This window comes from Dermochelys coriacea, chromosome 1 (assembly GCF_009764565.3).
Source record: "Dermochelys coriacea isolate rDerCor1 chromosome 1, rDerCor1.pri.v4, whole genome shotgun sequence".
Classification (NCBI taxonomy): domain Eukaryota; kingdom Metazoa; phylum Chordata; order Testudines; family Dermochelyidae; genus Dermochelys; species Dermochelys coriacea.
This window is the reverse complement of record NC_050068.2, coordinates 213,914,050-213,921,914: the sequence shown is the minus strand read 5'-3', so window position 1 is coordinate 213,921,914 and position 7,865 is coordinate 213,914,050.

Below are 7,865 nucleotides of genomic sequence, written 5' to 3'. Positions count from 1 at the left end.
TCGCCATCAACTATGCAGCACTTGCAAGACAAGGATCATGGGTTCCAAAACCCAGGGAATTAAGAGGGGCTGGGGACAGGTATTAATGTCTGGTGGTAAGGGTTCCTAGTGAGGGCTTTACATGCCAATTCTCCTCTCTCCACTTTGGAATATCAGAGCTAGTTTTGATTCTACTAGGAGTCTAGTTACAGGCTGCTGAGCTGAATTCACTTTGGGCCAGTGGTGCACCAGCATTGAGGTTCCCCTACTGCAAGCTGAAATCACTGAGCATTGTGTTAAGTAGTGGGGGGGGGGCTGAAGATATTGCAGAGCCGCTCGCAGGATGGTTGGCAGAGCGGAGTACTTTGCGGGATGACTGGAGTGGCTCACAGGATGGCTGGCAGAGTGGAGCAGCTGGTGGAGCAGAGCAGTTTACAGGACAGCTGGAGTGGCTCACAGGACGGCTGGTGGAGCAAAGCGGAGTGGCTGGCAGAGCAGAGCGATTCGTGGGATGGCTGGTAGAGCAGAGCAGAGCCCCACGGAGAGGTGGGACAGTCGACTTCAGTGTCCATTAACCCCCCCATTTCCACCCAAGTTGGGAGGTAAAACTCTGCAGATAAACTTTCGAACTCTGGGGCTGCACTGACCGGGGACAGAGACTTTTGGGTTGTTGGACTTTTGGGACTTTGGGTGATTTTTGGGTTGCTGGACTCAAGAACCAAAAGGAAAGGACACAGCCCAATTTGCTTGGGATGGGTTTTTGCTCATGGGTTGTGTTATGAATCCTGCTGGTGGTGTTTTCCCAATATAATGCCACCTTGTTTCTCTCTGTTATTCAAAGGTTTTTGCTACACTCAGACTCTGTGGTTGTGAGAGGGGAAGTATTGCCTCTTAGAGGCGCCCAGAGGGGGTGGTATATATTTGTCCCAGGTCACTGAGTGGGGGATTGAGCTGGTTTTGCATTATGTTATTGGAATGGAACCCCTAGATACTGAACCCGGCCCTTGTTGCTGCCAACTCTGACAGGCAGAAGGGTTACACAATGCTTAACTCCCTTTATGGATCTGGACCTTAGTGTCCACAAAGGAAAATGCTGCCAATTTCCCATATGAAGGAACAGAGACCCACTAAACAGGCAATGAAGAGGATACAGTTCCAAAACCTCAGTGGCACCATAGCCTGATATCTTACTTCCTTTTCCTAAATGAAATCACTGAGAACTAACACCAGACATCTGACAACATTCTGGATCCTACCAATCAGGCTCTAGCTCTTGGAATAGTACACTAGAGTTGCCAGGTGTCTGGTTTTTTCCAGTTGAAAAGGGACCTTGGCTGCTCCAGTCAGCACTGCCATCCAGGCCATTAAAAGTCCAGTTGGTGGTGCATCGGAGGCTGGGGCTAAGGCAGGCTCCCTTCCTGCCCTGGCTCTGCATGGCTCCCGGAAGCAGCCACCAGGTCCCTGTGGTTCCTAGGTGCACAGGTGGCCAGGGAGGCTCCATGCACTGCCCCCGCCCTCAGTCCCAGCTCCACAGCTCCCATTGGCCAGAAACTGCAAACAATGGGAGCTGTGGTGGCGGTGTCTATGGGCGTGATGGCAGTGCGCAGAGCCTTCCTGGCCGCCTATGCACCTAGGGGCCGCAGGGACCTGGCGGCCACTTCCTGGGAGCTGCAGTAAGTGCTGCTGGGACCCCACACACAAACCCCTCCACACACACACCCCGACCCTCTGCCCCAGTCCTGAGCCCCTTCCTACACCCCAAACTTCTCATCCCCAGCCCCACCCCAGAGCACACATCCCCAGCCAGAACCCCAGCCCCACACCCTAATCCTTTGCCCCAGCCCAGTGAAAGTGAGTGAGGTTGGAGGAAAGCGAGCAATGGAGGGAGGGGGAAGGGAGTGAGCAGGGGCCTCAGAGAAGGGGCAGGGCAGGAGTGTTCGGTTTTGTGCAATTAGAAAGTTGGCAAACCTATGGCACACAAAATATGTTAGTCACCTTGATGGACAATGCCTCCAAGCCATAGGAAAATGATAGAGAGCTACATACTCCTAGTATAGGAGCTGTTTTTCAAACTGAATGCTCAGTTAACCAAAAGTTACAGCACACTTGCCTTAAAACTCTGCAGGGATACATTGAAATGCACCAACAATGGCTTTAGCCCTTCTTCAGACACTAAACACAGCAACACAGATTTCCTGTGTGAATGAGGGCATTTCCCAAATATACAACAAGGATGATACTCTGTCTTTTCTCCCACACTTTGACTGCCTTGTCCATTTTCATTGTAAGCCTTTGTAAACTAGAGCTAGGTGAAATTTGTTTCAACAAAATCATTTTTTGTCAAAAAACACATTTTTGATGCTCTGAAACTTTTGGCAAATTTGGGACAAATTCAACAAACAGTTTTGGCTGAGAAAAAATGAAAAAGTAATTTAGAAAAAGAGAAAATATTTCATTTTGACCATTCCAAAATGTATAATTTCATCTTTTCATATCAAAATCAGAATTGGCAAATTTAAAAAACACACAGAAAAGGGATTAACACACCCCAAAACAGGCAAATTGAAAAGAAAAAAAATCAAAACAAAAAAAATTAGAGTTGACCAAATGAAAAGGAAGTAAGGAATCAAATGATGTGGTCAATTCAGTTCCATTCTTTTTTAGTTTTTCTTTTCGACAAAACAAGAAAAGAAAAATTAGTTTTGGTTGAAATCAAATTGGATTGATTGATTGATTTTTGCTTCTCAGTCCCTGCACCAAAAAAATCCATTATTCGCTAAACTCTATTTGAAACTGGGACAGTGAGCCGTGCAATGACTCTGCCTTCTGCTGACACCACTCTTTCTGTAGAAATTCTGTCAATTTTTTTTTAAGAAGCAGTTCATCCCATTCAGCCCACTGTCCGCCCCCCACCGCCGACCCTGTATAGCTCAGATGTTTAGCTAATCCAGGCACTTTCTCTTAATTCTCCATTTCTCTTAATTCTTTCATTCTGGACCTACAGAAGGTATGTGTTTTTGCCACCAAAGTGATAAGATAGATGTAGTGGGTGCAGCCAGAAACATTCTAACCAGGTGCCTCTCTTTATTTAGCTTTCGCACCTCAGGATAACCACAGGAACTGTAACCACCGGAACCGGAACCACAGGAACCTGGGGACTGTGGTCCCTGAAATAACTTTTGCATCAATTGTCTAATATCAAACCAGAAATTATCCTTGATTTTAAAGTCTTTTTTATCTCAATCATCCGGGGCTCCCACAAGACATTCTGACATCTTGTGGCAAGTCACTTAAGAGACACTTATTAGTTCAAATTTTAATGTATATTCTCACTTTGTTACTAACTCTGTAGAAAGAGAGACTCCATCAGGACTCCTGGGATCTATCTCAGCTCTAGGAGGGGAGTGGGGTCTAGTGGATTACAGGGGGGAGGAGGGGAGCAGATACATCTGAGTTCTCAATAAGAACTGAATGACCATACTGGGTAAGACCAATGGTATATCTAGCTCAGTATCCTGTCTTCCGACAGTGACCAAAGCCAGGTGCTTCAGAGGGAATGAACAGAACAGGCAATCATCCAGTGATTCATCCTCTGTCGCCCACTCCCAGCTTCTGGCAAACAAAGGCAAGGAACACATAGAACATGGTGTTGGAACCCTGCCCACCCTGGCTATGATGGATCTATCCTCTATGAACGTATCTAATTCTTATTGGAATCCTGTTACAGTTTTGGCTTTCCCCAGCATCCCCTGGCAAAGAGCTCCACAGGCTAACTGTGAAGAAATACTTTCTTTTGTTTGTTTTAAATCTGCTGCCTATTAATTTCATTGAATGACCCCTAGTTCTTATGTGAAGGAGTAAATAACATTTTCTTCTTCAATTTTTCCACACCATTCATGATTTTATAGACCTCTATCATATCTCCCCTTAGTCATCTCTTTTCCAAGCTGAAAAGTCCAAGTCTTTTTAATCTCTCCTCATGCGGAAGATGTTCCATACCCCTGATCATTTCTGTTGCTCTTCTCTGTGCCTTTTCCAAATCCAGTATATCTTTTTTGAGATGGGGCGACCACATCTGCACACAGAATTCAATATGTGGGCGTACCATGGTTTCTGTGACAGGGACCTCTGCTCCCAGTAGGGCCTAGAGCTAGGCAAATATTTATTTAAATGGTTTAGAACATAAGAACATAAGAACGGCCATACTGGTTCAGACCAAAGGTCCATCTAGCCCAGTATCCTGTCTTCTGACAGTGGCCAATGCCAGGTGTCCCAGAGGGAATGATGAGACCAGGTAATCATCAAGTGATCGATCCCTTGTCACTCATTCCCAGCTTCTGGCAAAGAGAGGCTAGGGACACCATCCCTGCCCATCCTGGCTAATAGCCACTGATGGACCTATCCTCCATTAACTTACCTAGTTCTTTTTTGAACCCTATTAGTCTTGGCCTTCACAATGTCTTCTGGCAAAGAGTTCCACAGTCTGATTGTGTGTTGTGTGAAAAAATACTTCCTTTTGTTAGTTTTAAACCGGCTGCCTATTAATTTCATTTGGTGATCTCTAGTTCTTGTGTTATGAGAAGGAGTAAATAACACTTCCTTATTTACTTTCTCCACACCAGTCATGATTTTATAGACCTCCATCATATCCCCCCAGAAGCAGAAGAGAACTCTCTCTCTAGCTCTGAGAGGGAGGGACCTGGTTGCAAAGACCTGAATAGAGGACCTAGTTTGGAGCAGGGCTGGGGAAAGGCCGAGGGAGCCGGGGAGCTCTGGTCTAGGAAAGCCCCAGGCTGCAGGCCTGGGAAGACCTATTAGGTAAGGGGGTTGCAGGGGCAGCCACGGGTAGGCAGAGGCAGCAGGTCCAAACCCAACCTTGCCAGTGATGAGTGGCTCATACTGCAGTCTGCCCCAGGGAGCGGGGGCTAGCTGGTGATTGGCAGGAGCCTACGACTGAGGCGAGGTAGGGATAGTGGGTGGGGGGGTTCCCCTGGGAGGGGAAGACCCAGGACTGTGGGATACTACAGGGGGCAGCACCAGTGAAAGGGGCACCGGGGTCCTGGGAGGGACACGGGAGCCAGCAGCAAGGCGAGACACAAGCCTGAAGAGTGCATTCTGGAGGCTGGAACGCTAATTCCCTGAGATGACCAGAAGGAGGCACCGCTGGTGAGTCCGGGTGTGGCTACAGTGCCCTTTTCTGAACTTTTTCCAATTCCAATATATCTTTTTTGAGATGGGGCAACCACATCTGCATGCAGTATTCAAGATGTGAGTATACCATGGATTTATAGTTTGAAAATGTACCCCAAAATATGCAGTTTATAAAGTTATCAAACCACATGTGGTTATGACAATAACTAACAATATGGTCACAGCCAAGGTATGTGGGGCGGGGTGGGGGTCTGTTAATATCTGGCCAATGAATGATATGGTCAGAGCACCACATTCATACCAGCCATTATTTGTTTCTGTAGCCAGGGCTATAATTATTTTAGATGATTAGGGGGCTGGAGCACATGACTTATGAGGAGAGGCTGAGGAAACTGGGATTATTTAGTCTGCAGAAGAGAAGAATGAGGGGGGATCTGATAGCTGCTTTCAACTACCTGAAAGGGGGTTCCAAAGGGGATGGAGCTAGACTGTTCTCCTTGTCCTGTCATCTGCTACCACTGAGCAATGGTCTCAAGTTGCAGTGAGGGAGGTTTAGGCTGGATATTAGGAAAACCTGTTTCACTAGGAGGGTGGTGAAGCACTGGAATGGGTTACCTGGGGAGGTGGTGGAATCTCCTTCCTTAGAGGTTTTTAAGGTCAGGCTTGACAAAGCCCTGGCTGGGATGATTTAGTTGGGGATTGGTCCTGCTTTGAGCAGGGGGTTGGACTAGATGACCTCCTGAGGTCCCTTCCAATCCTGATATTCTATGATTCTATGATCCTGATGCTGCCTGCTGTTAGAAGATCACTCTTGGACTCCATGTCTGGCTGAAGCACATCTCCATGCTTCCAACAGTGTTATTGGTGAGCAGTACCATGTGCAAACCAAGTACTGGGATTCACTGGCCAAAGGCTCCCTTCTCACTCCTGCAGCTTAGCAGTTCTGCTTTGTGCAAGATTTTTCTCTTCTACTAATAATGCTCTTGGGTATGGGGACCTCTGAATTCCTTCTGCTGGTGCTGGGCTCCCAGATTCCTTGTGCACATCCCATCTGTCCAGTGAAATAGACTGCAATGAGCCAACACATGGCAAAGCACCCAGAAATTTTTAAAAAAAAAAGTTTACTCATCCCAAGCTTTGTATCTCTCTTTATATTTAATACCAAATTCTGAGGCAATCTCTGGGAGGAGCTTTCATTTGCTCCTCAGAGTGGCAGTATATGGAAGTGGAGATGACAATTTGGGAGACTAAATCCCATTTTTAAAAGTGACTTTGGGCACTTAGGAGAATAAGGCTCATTGAAAGTCATTTGGATTCCATGTCCTGGTTCAGCCCCATCTGCAAGCTTCCAACCTGTGTATACCAGATGTTATTAGAATAGTACCTACTGGGCTGAACCTCACATCTATCATACAAACCAGGCACTGAGATTCATGTGGCTGAAGGCTCCTTCCCACCTTTTCACTATTGGGGCTCAGCATTTTGCCCATTTATAGTTCTCCCAATCCCCACGGATTAGGAGCCAATAGTAATTAGGCACCTAACTTCATTAGACCCTTTGAAAATCCAAGCCTCAAAGTAGAAACCCCTTTACCTGCACTTCCATGCCAAAACCCCAATAAAGCTGCTGCCACTGTTGAAGCTGTCAAGGTTCCTTCCCTACTCTGAACTCTAGGCTACAGATGTGGGGACCTGCATGAAAGACCCGCTAAGCTTATTCTTACCATCTTAGGTTAAAACTTTCCCAAGGTACAAACTTTGCCTTGTCCTTGAACCGTATGCTGCCACCATCAAGCGTTTTAAACAAAGACCACGGAAAGAGACCACTTCGAGACGTCTTCCCCCAAAATATTCCCCCAAGCCCTACAACCCCTTTCCTGGGGAAGGCTTGATAAGAACCCTCACCAATTTGTACAGGTGAACACAGATCTTAAGAACAATGACAAATCTATCAGGTTCTTAAAAGAATAATTTTAATTAAAGAAAAGGTAAAAGAATCACCTCTGTAAAATCAGGATGGTAAATGCCTTACAGGGTAATCCGATTCAAAACATAGAGAATCCCTCTAGGCAAAATCTTAAGTTACAAAAAGAGGACTATACATTCCATCCAGCACAGCTTATTTTACCCAGCCATTAAACAAAAGGAAATCTAGCGCATTTCTAGTTAGATTACTTACTAACTTAACAGAAGTTCTGAGGCTGCATTCCTGATCTGTTCCCAGCTAAAGCAACACACAGACAGACAAAGAAACCCTTTGTTCCACTTCCAGATTTGAAAGTATCTTGTCCTCTCATTGGTCATTTGGATCAGGTGCCAGGTAGGTTCCCTTAGCTTCTTAATCCTTTACAGGTGAAAGAGTTTTGCCTCTGGCCAGGAGGGATTTTATAGCCCTGTATACAGAAAGGTGGTTACCCTTCCCTTTATATTTATGACAGAAGCCAAATCCCAATTAAGGGTTATGCTTTCTGCCAGGTCTGTTTTTCACAGAACTATTGTGTTTCTGTCTTTTGTTGAAAATGATTAATAGATTCCAAGGCCAGAAGGGACTATTGTGATCATCTAGTCTGACCTCCTGTATAACTCAGGACATAGAACTTCCCCAAAAGAATTCCTAGAGCAGAGATTTTTAGAAACACATCTACTCTAGATTTAAAAATTGTCAGCAATGGAGAATCCACCACAACCCTTGGTAAATTGTTCAATGGTTAATTACTTTCACCATTAAAAATGTA